Consider the following 15,356-nt stretch of genomic DNA (forward strand, 5'->3'; position numbering starts at 1 on the left):
AACCCGCTGTGCCTTTGAAGTAGATGAGACTTCAAAGAGGCCTTTGAAGATCACAAGGTCCCTGCCTTTCCTACAGAGGGGTAGGCAGCTTTTTGTGTAGGGACATGCACAGCCGTGTTCAGGTGCAACTGTCAGCTCCTCTCCCCCAATCTACCTCAGGAAGGCCCATCAGCCTGGGCCATCAGGATGCAAATGTCATACCCCAGCTCCCGTTGTCTGACTGCCCAGAGAAAATATACAAATCCCAGCTGTCTCCCAACCCAGACATGTATTCAGAGTCAGGCAGAAGCACAGAATGGTTAAAGTAAGAAAACTACAACTTTCTAAAAGTGGTATTTTCAGACTTACAATTTAAAATCCGGCTTTCCCATAAGTTGTGATTTTAACCCCTTCGGTGCTCATGATGGAATGGTTCTGTCATGAGCACCAGTGCTCCTGTGCTCATGACGGAACCATTCCGTCATGAGGACAGGGGCACGAAATCCCTCTGCTGCAGACAGCAGAGGGATTTATTTTTCTCCCTCAAAGCCTCGGGACAGCTCCCGAGGCCCCCCCCCCCCCCACCGTTTCAGTGAACTGACGATCAGCGCGCACTTTCCACTGACGTCATTCTACAGAAAACAAATCTGAAATGAGCCTTTAGGCTCATTTCAGTTTCACTTTCCATTTGCTCAGGGGGCTATATCAGCTGCCTGAGCACATAGAAAGACGGGAGAGGTATCATTGGAAAGGGGAGAACCAGTGGATCCCTGCTTGGGGATCGCCCCAGGCATTTGGGCAAATGTATTCTTGTTGGCCCCCCTGGGGGGCAGATGGAGCAGTAGCCGGCAATCTGCCCCCGGGGGGCAGAAAGTCCACTAGACACCAGGTTTTTCCCCCCGATAAATTTAGGGTGGGGTTGCCCAAGCTGGGCATGCCAATGCCCCCACCCCCCCACAAAATTCCGGTCTTTCTGCCCCATCCTGGGGGGACAGAAAGCACCCTAGATGCCAGGGATTCTTTTTTTTATAGGCCCGGGGTGGGAGCTGCCCAGAATGGGCATGCAAATGCCCCCTCCCTACCCTCAAAGAAAACAAAAGACTTTCTGCCCTCCCCAGGATGCAGATGGGTGCAATAGCCCCTGATCTATCCCCACTAAGCACCAGGGTTTTTTTTTATATAGGTAGATACCACAGTCTTCCTGCCCCGCTCAGGAGGCAATTGGGGCAGTAGCTCCTGATCTGCCCCCGGGGGGATCAGAAAGCCCACTATGTGCCAGCGAATATGCAGGGGTGGGGGCTGACCAGAATGGGCATACCAATGGCCCCCACCCCCCAAAAGAATAGCCACAGTCTTTCTGCACCCCTCTGGGGCATATCGGGGCAATAGCCACTAATTTCCCCCTTTCCCAGGGCGGCAGAAAACCCACTAGGTACAGACTTTTTTCGGAATGTGCCTACCTGTGGATTTTGGGTCCTAGCGCAATATGTCTTAAGGCAATCCCAATGATAAACTATGAGAGTGGCAGGTCTTGCAGTGGTAACAAATTAAGTTAGCAGTTTTTCACTACCGGGACATGTAAAACTCACAAGCACATGTCCTACATCTTAAGTACACTTGCATAGGGCTGCCTAAGGCCTACCTTAGGGGTGACCTATATGTAATGAAAAGATAAGGTTTGGGCCTAACTTACCAGGTCCAAATGGTTGTTTACAACTGCACACACAGGTTCTGCAATGGCAGGTCTGAGACATGTTTACAGGGCTACTAAAGTGGGTGGCACAATCGGCGCTGCAAGCCCACTAGTAGCATTTAATCTGCAGTCCCTGGACATATATAGTGCACTTTACTAGGTTCTTATAAGTAAATTAAATATGTCAGTTGTGGATAAGACAATGTTACCATATTTTGAGTACAGAGCATATGCACTTTAGCACTGGTAAGCAGTTAGTAAAGTGCACAGAATCCTAAAGCCCGCAAAAATAAAGTCAGCAAAACAGGAGGTCAGAAGGGAAAAATTCAGGGGAAACTACACCAAGAATATCAGGTATCAGGATTGTCAGAAGCAATGTGAAATCATTTATAGAAGGAAAGCTTTAGGTGATGATTCTGTTCATAATAAAAAGCACTGCCTTCAAATATGATGTGAATAAGCATGAACATGAGTTACATTTGTCAGATGTTATTTTTGAATAAAATGACTTTTTTATTTTAATTGCAGTTTTTTCCACTAAAAAAACGTTAATTTATTGAGAAACAAAACTTGACAATCTTATTTACGTCATACTGACAGTAAGCATGCAGAATGTGCTATTTTTAATGGGATAAGCCTTCTTCTAGATAGTGCCTGCATTCATCTAATAGTCTCTGGCATCATTTGATGTTCCTCTTGAAAACAATCCACCGCAAGCATTATGATTCGATCACCCTCTAACAGGCAGAATAATGCAAACAATGGCCAGGAACCTGACTGTTGAGGAGGAATGATCCACTAGGCTGAACCAGGAACTGAAAGACCCTGTATCAAAGCAATGGCATTAGGGGGCTCACCCAAACAAGCTATGGATTGAAAGGGAGATTCCCAATTTTCTGCGTGTTATTTGCATGATGTCTGGCAAACAGTTAAAGCTGTCAAACCAGACCTAAAACACTCCCTATATGCACCAAACCTGGCAATAACCCGAGTCCAATGTCCCTCACCAGTAAACTCAAAATGTGTTCTTGGGGTAAGGTTACACTGCACAACTCAAGGCAAGGCCTATGGGTGCTGGGACTGAGGTACTAGGCACAGGATGTGGTAGCAGGCCACCACAAGCAGTAATGCTATGCACGAACTGGGATACTGACTGAAGTTAGAACCAGGGGTGGGATACTGTGAGAATGGCATGGCCACACTTTATGTCCTGTGCTCACTAGTCTAAGAATTCTGCATTGCCTTGAGAACTGAGATGGAGTAATGTGAGTGGGGTAGGGGTCGCAGGGCATAGATAAAGACCATGCCATGTGTCATGGCCACTGCCTGTGCCCAGTGGGTATAAATATTGGACTCAGTCCCATTCATGACCAGCAGGTATTAGGGGAAGGGTACTGGGTGGGTGCACTGTGGGATGGGTTAAGATCATAGCAAAAAGCTCTGACTTTTGGTTATTGTGCACAGCTTTTTGCCTTGCTCAGCACATATTGCCATCACATTTCTCAGCAGAGGGAGTTTATGATTGCCTTGCCCAGCTGGCACTATTAATATGTCCTAGTCTATGCCACAGGCCATTACCAGGAATAACTGTAGCTGGATTATTAGCCCAGGATTTGGTTAACACCACACTGTATGTTTTTTTGGGCTATGATTAGCTGATGTTGGGCCCTGGACACAGTATATGGTTGAAGACTTTAATGAGAGGGTCCTGAGGGTGGGTACTCAGTGTGGGGTGCAGCCATGCACAGCTTGTGGTGGGCCCAAGGAAATAATAAAAGATATGGCTTGAGACCACATAATGTGAGGAGCACTTTCAAAACATGTAAAGAGGCCATGCCCATCATGTGTTGATACCGATGTACTGAGAATAGGGCATGGCGAAGGCCATACCCCATGCCTAGTGTTCACTGCAACCAAGGTATATCATTATAATGTATTACTGACAGAATATCAGAACCAAAAATATTGTGTGGGCAGAAGATTGTATAAAAATATTGAGTACCAAAACATCAAGAAGGCAAATGCAAATAGGTAAGTATAGGTTTACAATTCCTAACGCCACCTCTATGTACCATGAAGATATATATGTCATCAAGGTACGTGGAGTTATATATAGCAAAACTTTACTTATCTATAGAAAGTTATCTTTACAATATTTTTGGCCTCAATAATCTTGACACAATATTTTGTCCCACAATATTTTTGGTTACGATGTCCTGCCTAAACACCATTAGAATACCAAGGACATTTCCTGAAAAAGATGTATTAAAGGAATATTGTTGGCTACTTATATCACAAATAACGCAGGAGTTAAAAAAACATCTCTTAAAACCATAAATAAAATAGGCTTACGGGTCAGATTCAAAACCTTAAAACTCCTGTAATTCCCCATGTATGGTTAGCTGTGCGAACATAGCTAACCTAATGTGCCTATCCCATTACTAAGCTTTGCCCCCTATATGGAACACTGAAAAGGCATCATCTCTAACATCACTACAAAATTTGAGAGGTTTTCTTATTGTTGAGAGAGTATTTCAGTGTTTCAACTGCACATAATGTTTTAAGAGGCTACCTAGTACTTTACAGAGTAACTACATAGCCTTTTATTTCATTATAACGTTTAGTTACAGGTGGTTGCAATGTGGGCTTTAGCTGTGACATACCCATAACTGACTTGTTTCAGATGCTTCTAGATTCAAATATACTTTAAACATAGCATTTTGTAATGTTCTACATATCAAAACAATGTAAAACAGGCAGCTATTTAATATGGCTTAATATTGCTTGTGATGGGTTCTGATGACATGGTTTGTGTCACCCGGAATGATTGCTTTTCTTATCATCCTCAGTAACAGTTCCAGGTTTCCTTCCCACATGAAATGTGGGCAGTCAGCGGAGCCCCGGTGACTGACTGCTGAGTTCCGAGACGTAGTCTCCTCCCATCAGAGTTCGTCGCAAGCTCCTGCTGCACGATGCTGCCCAACGGCTCCCGGTAGCAGTGCCAGAGACGCAGAGGGGCTTTGATCCCCTTGTTCCATGGTTAGCTAGTAGAGCTTACAGGAGATCGGTCCCTTCTTTGTGGGCAGAGACATAGTGGGGCTTATTTACAAGCCCCTTGCGCCACCCGTACGTCACATTTCCCATGTTAAAAATAACACAAAAGTGGCGCAAGGGCCTTGTAAATCTGCCCCTGTGTGTTTTTGAAGTGCGCACTGCAGGAGTACGGCACACAATGCTTAAACGAGGCGTTGCAGAATGTAAGAGAGCTGCACTCGCTCAGCCTCCTAGGACTGCGATGTTGCTGAATAGTGACAGCAGTGAGCTTGGAGGAACGACAGTGGTGCCGGCTAGTGGATTACTAGGTGCACAGGGCCGTCCAACTGACCCAAGGTAGGTGGGATCAGCGCCCGAGGAGCAGTGGGGTGGGCTCTACCTACAGGGCAGAGGCAGCCAATGCGTCCAAACGTAATGCAACAACAGCGCTCAAAGCAGGCGGAAAGTGTCCCAACTACCCTGGTCATACCGAAACAATGCAAAAAAGCACCGTGTAGCAAGTTGGAGAGAGAAGAGCATACCGGCAAGTACTAACTTGGTATATGTTACTACGGAAATACATTGCATGGACATGACTCAGTCTGCCATTCATCGTGCTCAACGGAAAGGAGAGTTTTGTAGAAGGAGGTGGTGCTGAGGCAGGAAGTGATCCATTCCAGATGCAATCTGTCTTGTTAATCAGCCAGTCCAGCTTCCCCCCCCCCCCCCCCAACTGCTGTAATGCCTACCATAACCCTCGACACACTAGGGAAATCTAAGTACTATCCTTTGCTTCAGAAACTGAACCCCAAAGCAAGTTCAGTATAGGCGGAGACTGTCCTAAGATTGCAAGGGCTACCAAGGTCAGCCTAGATTCAGGGGGTGTCTACACCAGACCTTCCAGTGTCAGTGAGGTCATTAAGTAACACAGGGCTGGCAGACAGCCCCGAGAAAATAAATACAGGTCAAGGTTCGGCACAGGATAAGCAACAAGATTTACATCATTAAGAGTCAACACGGGGCGCATCGTTGGGAGTGAAAAATGCAATTTTATTGGAGATTCGTCGGCTGAAAACACAGCAAGCTCTGGACAAGCTCTGGACACAGGAACAGTTAATCAAAGACTGTCTAAAATTGAGGAACGCTTGGCACAGTTACCTAAACGTCTCTGGAGGCCGAGAAAAGGATTTCTGATCTTGAAGATAGATTTCAAAGACTCAATAAGAATATTCTCCCAGAATTAAATAAATTGCAGCTCATGATGCAGCAATTTAAGATTTATTGGTATTCCAGAGGGACGCCAGTCACAGGGGGATTTCAGAGTCCCCCAACGGTTAAATCTTCTCATTAAGAAATGTATATTGCCAACAGCACCAAATGATTTATCTATTATGAGAGCACACAGGGTTCCTGCCCATCGCTCAGAGGATGCCATATATCCCAAGGACAATATTAGTCAATTTTGCAGACGTCTACATTAAAGAACAGATTCTGGCAACAGCAAACCATCACTATTTTGTTATCTCATCATTGGGAGGGGGAGTAAAAGATGTATCAAAAGCTGGCCCAGATTTAGGAAAACAAGAAAGATACTAGACAACACAAAATGTAAAAACAATTATATAAAATGTCAGTGGGATGCTGAACCCATGTAAGTCTGGTGCGATTCTTAAATGGCTAGCATCTTTTTCCCTGGAAGTAATTTTCCTGCAAGAAACTCACTTTAGGACCAATACCCCTAAGATATGTCTACAGAGCAAATACCCTTCTGCTTATTTTTCCTTGGCAAATGTAGCAGTACGTGGAGTGGAGATTTTATGAACAAATATGATTGATTTGCAGATTAAGGAAGTGGTGCAGAATGGGGTAGAGAGATGGTTATGCATCAGGGTAAAGGTTGATGAGACAATGTTAAATTTGGTGAATTACTATGGCCTCATTACAGATGAGACCAAATCACTGGAACAACTCTATGAAATAGCTTTGAAGGCGGAAGGTATTTTAATCATTGGAGGTCAGTTTAACTATATCCAGAATTTGAAATTGGATACTTCCAATAAAACAAAGCGACAACTACAGCCAAAAAGGGCAAAGTTAATAACTACTATAAAAACAGATTTGGCATTAACTGATCCATGGAGGTGGGTGCATCCAGTTTTCTCCCAGTTTACCTGCTATTCATCCAGATATAGGACTCCATCGCCCCAGGACTTCTTTTTGGTAGATAGGAGATTGGTGAATGCTAAAATGGAGATTTTAGCTAACTCTTTCTCAGACCACTCTATAGTCTCCTGCGTGTTAACTCCAGGGATTATTCCAAGGAAAAAATCGAGATGGAAGTTCGATAAATCTTTGTTAGAAGATCTGAATTGGGAAAGGGAGATGAGAATTTTTTGAGGGGCATTATTTTCAAATTAAAATAGGCACTGCCCCAATCTTCATGGTATGGGAATCATTCAAAGCTGCCTTTAGGGGACACAGTATTTCCTATAAGGCTAGGGTATGTAAATAGCACTCACAAAAGGTTCAGGGACTTCAGGGCGCCATGGATAATGGGCATCAACAGGGCAGTATATTTTTAAAGTACAGCAGCAGTAATTATTAAAGGCCAAGGAAGATCTGAAATCATTTTTTATGCTCGAAGAGATTATGGGCAGTAAAGCATACCATCAAAACCTTTATGAGGAGAACCAGCACATTTGTACATTTCTGGCTTGGACTACAAAAACCTAGAAAAACGGGAAAATAATAAATCAACTTGAAGATCCAATTACAGGTCAGTTAGAAAAGGATAACCATAAGATTGAGGATATTTTTCTTACTCATTTTTAAAATGGGGAGAAGAGTTGGCCTAAAGATTTGGGCGCTCGACCTCGGACCTGGGGAACTGGGTTCGAGTCTCGGTAATGACGCTGAACATCCTGTGATTCTGGGCAAATCACTTAGGTGCCGATTATGATCCGGTAAAAACCGGGTACGAACCGTCGGTCGGAGCGTTTTCCCCGTCCGACTCGTACCCGGTCGTTCAACTTTACAAACATGGAATTACGATTCGCACGGAAACACCATTTCCGTACGAATCGTAAAAAACACCGACCGACAAAAATATACATACGAATGTGATCCGGGAATGCTGCGACGTGACGTCGGGACGCTTTCAGGCAGCGTTTCACGACCCAGGAATTACGATTCGAACCGACAGCAGTCCGGATGGCAATATTTTCACGGCACCCAAAAAGTGCCGGAAAAGCGAAGTACGGCGCGAATCGACCAGAGTAGGTGGCCCGGTACGCACCGTACCCCCCCAGCCCCCGTGAGTACGCACCGACCCCCCCCAGCCCCCGTACGTACGCGCCGACCCCCCCCGGCCCCCGTACGTACACGCCGACCCCCCCCAGCCCCCGTACGTACGCGCCGACCCCCCCAGCCCCCGTACGTACGCGCCGACCCCCCCCAGCCCCCGTACGTACGCGCCGAACCCCCCGTGTATGTACACCCGTGTACGTTCGAGTCGAACCCCCCGTGTACGTTCGAGTCGAACCCCCCGTGTACGTTCGAGTCGAACCCCCCGTGTACGTTCGAGTCGTACCCCCGTGTACGTTCGAGTCGAACCCCGTTCAGTCGAACCCCCCATGTACGTTCGAGTCGAACCCCCGTGTACGTTCGAGTCGAACCCCCCGTGTATGTACACCCGTGTACGTTCGAGTCGTACCCCCACCCGTGTATGTACGGTGCGTACCCCCAGGCGTAGAACCACAGGTAATAGAAGCACAAAAACTGACATATTTTGAATCCATTCAATTACCCCAACTTTCTGAGGATTCCACTACCATACTGAATAACCCAATAGAATCATCATAAATTGCTGGAGTATTAAAAAGCATGGCTAATGCTGAGGCTAGTAGAAGCGATGGGATCCCGATAGAGATTTATAAAACCTTTCAGGATGAATTACTCTCATTTCTAACTAACCTTTTTAATCAAATAAAAGACGGGTTGGGGATCCCTACATGATTCAAGTAGTTAGTTCTGATAATTATTCTTAAAAAGCATAAAAACATGCAAGATCCTAATTCTCACCACTCTATTAGCCCCCTAAATATGGACTATAAAATATTTATAAAAGTTTGGGGGAGGAGAATTGCCCCTTGTGCCCAACAACTGGTCCATACTGATCGAAATGGTTTCCTTCCGGACAGGCATATGACCACTAATACTTATTTTTTAACTCAGGCTAAGATTACTTTTCAGTTAACCAGATCCAAGTCGCAATACTTATGATGGATGCTGAAAAGGCTTCTGACCTGGTAAACTGGCAGGCCTTATTTTTAATTCTGGAAAATTTCATATTTCCATATCAGCTGATTGAGAGGCTGAAAGAAATCTATAAGCAGGCAGAAGCCAAAGTTATTATTAACAGAGTTGAAGCAGAAATAGTCAACATCAAGCGGGCACTCAACAGGGGTGCCTGTTAGCTCCCCTCTTGTTCTCCCTTTTTATTGAACCACTAGCGGTAAAAATCCGTACTAAATCATTGATTATACCCCCCATCATTGGGATGGCTAAAATTAAATTATACGCGGATGACATCATTCTGTATCTTATAACTGAAGGCTCTCATATATACAGAATGTGGTGGAAGAAGTAGAGAAATTTGCGCAAATCAGGGGATATAGATTAAACCAAGCAAAAACAGAAATTCTCACATTTAATTTGAATAGCTCAGAAACTCTGGCCTGCTTACAGCATTTTCTACCACACCCTAATAGATACTTTGGTATTTTCTGAACGAATGAATATGCAAAACTGTTTCCGTTAAACTATGGTAATACATGTCAACATTTTTAAAAATTAGATAAATGGACTCTTCTGAATCTATCTGTGATAGGGCGGATTTCAAAGATAAAATTGTATATACTGCCACTATTCTTATTTCTATTTATTAACTTCCCCTTAAAATTCCTACCTCCAATTTAAAAGAATTGGATGGAATGATTAGAAAGTTTGTCTGGAACAACAAGCAACCCAGATATAGCAGAGGGAGGTCTAGCATTGCCACACTTTGCGACATACTGTCAGGCCCCCTTGGCTAATTTGACAATACAATCAGCCGTAACAAATTCGGATTATGACATCTTTTTACTGAATCATATGGTAAATGAGAGCGCAATCAAGTTACTGCAGGGAATAGCTGTAATCATTCATCAGACAGCAAGCTTCACCATAAGATTATGATAGATGAGTGTAGTTTCTAGGAAAACGGAATTTAAAATAATTCACGTTCCCTTTTTAAAATTTCAGTTACCCCTGACAAAGAGCTACAGAGCCTGGAATGCTTCCGCGAAAGCATGGATGGGAACGACTGTGTCATTTGAATACGTTTGGAATAAGTTGCTTTGCAGTGAATGGATTAAGTGTGGAAGAAGCTTGAATAAAAAATCTGGAGTATTGGTTGAAAAATGGTTTGTTATGGATAAGTTCCGCGTTCTACAGACAATGCGGCTGACAGTTGGCGCGTGACGCCATGCCACGTATTCTTAATATACACTTGTGCTATTTGAGGCAGAGTACGACCATCAGTCTGCACGCCACCATTCGCCATGAGCAGTCACAAAGGTGTATAGAACAAGGTGTGCATCGTATCATTTTTTTCCGAGATTTCTTATTTTATCTCCCATAGGAAACTTTGCTCTCATCTAAATCACAAACTAAATAGTTGTGTCAAACGTGGTCTGAACTAGAACTTTACTAAAAAAAAGTGAATTTGCTTATCATTTAACACCTTCCATTAGTTCTTGTGGTATTTAGGTTACACAATTGTGCCAGTGAGCTTCAACGCGTTAATTAGCCAGGGACATTTGTGCATCTCGTGTGTAATTTTCGGATTATTCAGACCCAGATGGGGGCGTGGTTAATTGCTTAAAATGGCAGACGGATTTTCCTAGCACTCCCACAGGGTGCTAGGAAACCACATGTGATCCAGCATTATCTAAGCACAGCACAGGGTAATGCAGTTGCACCGATGAGGAATGACTTGTCCTGAAACTTATGTCTGGACTTCATCGCTGAGCGAGCCAGTGAGCTACCATGATTTGTGTAGGCCGCACGCATGACAATCCGGTGCCTGCCTTCGCCAACTTAGACGACTCCGACCTCTCCCACACACCACTTCGACAAACCCCTGGAATCCGCTAAGGAGAGAAGATCCTTGATGTTTTTGCCGCTGAGCTCCACCGGACAGTCGTGGAGCTAGTGAGACGCCTGAACACCCGCCCACATCATCCGAGTGCAGTGTGGCCAATAGAAGCTGACCCTGACTCTGAGGGAATTTTTTAACCTGATATTAGGGGTGGGCGTCAAATTCCGTTCCGCTCGCGGAATTGCGATATTTCATTTTCGCGTTCCGCGGAGAGCGTGAAAATGCCCAAATTTCCGCTATTTGCTGCGTTGCGAAGATTTTTTCATGTTTGCGCTTTGAAAATGCGTTCTCGCATGCGCGATCGCCTTACCGGGATCCCTGGGTTCGCTGCCGAGTTTTCCAATCCCTTCGCGTGCGCCAAGAGATGTTGATAGCCGGTTGCGCTATCCCATTAGAGTTCGCGATCGCGATCACGTCATTCTCCTCGCCATCAGACACCGCGAGAGTCTGCGATCGCGAACATGTCATTTTCCACCGCGAGAGAGAACGTGAGGTAACAAACACATCAATCTCTACCGCGACAAAGAGCATGAGATCGCGAACACGCCATTTTGGACACGCCATCGACATCCGGCGGAAGTGTGGTGAAGGTCGCGAACACGCCAAATTTTCAATTTGGAGAAGAATATTAACTCTAGCTGCATAAAACCTTCTCTAAATGATGATTTGGATGGAAAAAACTCCTCTGATTGACATTTGGCTGTCCTTTTTTTTGTGCAAGGAGTCCTTTTTAAAAAAAAACTTTGGGGGGGAGAGGGAGAAAGTGCCACAGAGTCTCCAACTTCCTGTTCCTGTCCATCAGGCTCCTCCCAGTGCTTTGTCCATCTCCTGTTCATTCTGCCTTTGGATTTCAGCTGGGAGGATTATTCTTTGTGTCTGCTGCATCATTATAATTGGATTTGAGGACTTTTGAATTTGATATTTTACAAGTAAGTTGGTGTGGTGTCTGTTTGATTGGGGGCATTGCAGTTGCTGCAACTACAATTTTGGTACTTATCATTCTTTTTTTTTAATTGTTGGGGGTAGCCAGTAGGCCCAGAGCTAGTCATGGGTGGGTGTATGATGAAGCAACTGTTCCTTTGGTGTGTGTTGAATGTTTTTCAAACATCATTTAGGGCATGGATGGCATTTTGATTGAGTTGGAAAATGTGTTTTTTGGGGGGTATTTCTTTTTTTGGGGGTGTGTTAAAGAAATGTCTTTGTTGTGTATGCCTGGTGTGTCGGTGTGCACCCTGGAGACCTTGTTTGGCCCTATGGATTTTTGTTTTTGTATTTTATTGCATTATAAAGGCACAGCAGTGTGGTTTAGCATGCATCTTTTGCCTGGCTTCTTAATAGGCCTTTTGGCAGTTCATTGTTTCCCAGGCCTCCAGCTTGTTGCTTGTGATTTGTGAGTGTCCATGTGGCTGTGGGCCTTTTCTGGTGGGAGTTATTAGTGTGCTGCTTTTGCCATATATAGGCCTGCATGGTATTCCTTCGTGGCCTAGGCGTCGTGTTGTGGGCCTGGCCATGAGGCTGGCGGACATTTTCATGGCAGGCAGTGTGTTTTTTGCAACAGGTCTGCATTGTCTGTCTTCTGTTTCTTGTAGTTGGGTGGGCCTGGCCATGGGGCTGGCGGCCATTTTGACGCCTAGGCCTGCAAGCTTGTGTGGCCTTGTCTGCCCACGGGCCTGCCTTCATCCAGTAGGCTCAGAGCAGGTAGCCACACGTGCATTAAACAAGTGTTTATCTGTGTGTTCTGTTGAATTTAAAACATCATTTAGGGCATGTATGGCATTGGATTGAGTTGGAAAATGTGTTTTTTGGGGGGTATTTCTTTTTTTGGGGGTGTGTTAAAGAAATGCCTTTGTTGTGTATGCCTGGTGTGTCGGTGTGCACCCTGGAGACCTTGTTTGGCCCTATGGATTTTTGTTTTTGTATTTTATTGCATTATAAAGGCACAGCAGTGTGGTTTAGCATGCATCTTTTGCCTGGCTTCTTTATAGGCCTTTTGGCAGTTCATTGTTTCCCAGGCCTCCAGCTTGTTGCTTGTGATTTGTGAGTGTCCATGTGGCTGTGGGCCTTTTCTGGTGGGAGTTATTAGTGTGCTGCTTTTGCCATATATAGGCCTGCATGGTATTCCTTCGTGGCCTAGGCTTCGCGTTGTGGGCCTGGCCATGAGGCTGGCGGACATTTTCATGGCAGGCAGTGTGTTTTTTGCAACAGGTCTGCATTGTCTGTCTTCTGTTTCTTCTAGTTGGGTGGGCCTGGCCATGGGGCTGGCGGCCATTTTGACGCCTAGGCCTGCAAGCTTGTGTGGCCTTGTCTGCCCACGGGCCTGCCTTCATCCAGTAGGCTCAGAGCAGGTAGCCACACGTGCATTAAACAAGTGTTTATCTGTGTGTTCTGTTGAATTTAAAACATCATTTAGGGCATGTATGGCATTGGATTGAGTTGGAAAATGTGTTTTTTGGGGTATTTCTGGTTTTGGGGGTGTGTTAAAGAAATGCCTTTGTTGTGTGTGCCTGGTGTGTTGGTGTGCACCCTGCAGACCTTGTTTTGCCCTGTGGAGATTTGTTTTTGCATTTTATTGCATTAAAAAGGCACAGCAGTGTGGTTTATTATGCATCTTTTGCCTGGCTTCTTTTATAGGCCTTTTGGCAGTTCATTGTTTCCCAGGCGTCCTGCTTGTTGCTTGTGAGTGTCCATGTGGCTTGTGGCCTTTTCTGGTGGGAGTTAATATGGGCCTGCATGGTTTTCCTATTGGCTTACTGCTTCCATCCATCCCCTTTGCCAGCAGCAGCTCCCTTCCATTACATTTGTATTTTTGTGGTTGTTCTTTCTCTTTCCTATCCTTCCTGAGAGTGTAGTGTGTGTCTACTGTACACAGTAAGTAGTATACCATAGCCCTTGTTGCCAAAGTTTCACAAATGGCAAAACTATATCTTCTATGTTTTTGTTTGTACTAGTAGTAATTGAACCACATAACAAATGCAACATTTCACTGATGTTCTTCTCATGGCTTATTTGCTTTTAGGTGCACAAAAAGACAGAGGAGGAGGTAACTATCGACATCATCCGTTGTACTGTCAGACAGAAGTCCTGCTGCGCACCACATCACGTCCAACTGTGACCACAGACATCTCTGCAACTTGTGCACCTGCATCCTGTCTGACCTCTGAAGAAAATAGGCCCAAAGAAAGGTACCAGGTACTCCAGTACCAAGAAAGTTGCTGGTGAGAAGAAGGAACAGAAAAAGTAAGAGGCACTAACCACGACTGGTGTGCCGGCAAATGTGTTTTTTGGGACCAAAAAACACACGCCTGCAGCACCGTTGTCCGGCGGGAACCAAGCTGGGAGCAGCACATCCGCACCAGCGGGCCAACCCCACCAACCTAGGCCCAAGCCCAAGCCCATAAGTGTCGCAGAGGTAGCCAGTCTACTAACAAACAGCGATGTTGAAATGTCAGTATCGCAAAGTAGTACACAATCAACGCATGCGGAAACTCATTAGATAAGTCTGCAGTAGCAGGCACAGCCGCAAGAACAGCAGCAGCAGGCACAGCCACAAGAATAGCAGCAGCAGGCGCAGCCGCAAGAACAGCAGCAGTCACAAGAACAGCAGCAGCCGCAAGAACAGCAGCAGCCGCAAGAACAGCCACAACAACAGCCCACAATAGTAGTTGTTCCTCCTGAAGCAGGGGCATTTCAGGAAATCGAGCTTCCTGCAGACAAAGAGGGGCAAGCCACTGTTTCAGAAGATCCATTGTCTTCCAGACCCCCAGCAAGGAAAAGGATGGTTATTCCATCATCTTCTTCTTCAAGCCCCGCTTCTGATAATCTTGATGCCACTTGGAAGCCACCAGCTCAGTCTGAGAGTGATGCACGCCACAAGACAAGGCTAGTGAAAAGGAAGGTTCCAGAAAGCCTTAGAGTTATGGAGGTAGATGTACAAGAGGGGGATGATGATGATGACGGGCCAATCATCATGGACATCACTCCCGGCCCAAAGGATATGGAGACCAACATTATTACCCTATCCAAAATGGCTGCAAGGGATGTAGCACGGATACCACCAACACAGGTAACACCACCACGACCTCCAGCTTCCATATTTTCATTTGCAAAGGAAAGGCAGGGACCTACATTCAGTTCAACCACCACCTCAGTAGGTAGTGGTAGAAGTCGCAGTGTAGCTGCTCAGAGTCACATTCCAAGCACACCCTCCAGTTCATCTGGTATTGAAAGTGGCACATCCAGCAGCACCAGAAAGTTCTCCTCCCCAGTTTGGGACTTCTTTTCGGTTAGCAGTAAGGAGGAGAACATTGCTATATGCTCAATTTGTCGACATGCTGTTAGGCGGGGTAAGCTTGGTACAAACTATGGTACCGGAGGCCAAACAAGTCATCTCAAAATACACCACACTATCGTGTGGGAGGCTCACCCACTTCGCTTTGAACAAAGTAAAACTCA

The sequence above is a fragment of the Triturus cristatus genome, chromosome 7 (assembly GCF_964204655.1).
Source record: "Triturus cristatus chromosome 7, aTriCri1.1, whole genome shotgun sequence".
NCBI classification, from domain to species: domain Eukaryota; kingdom Metazoa; phylum Chordata; class Amphibia; order Caudata; family Salamandridae; genus Triturus; species Triturus cristatus.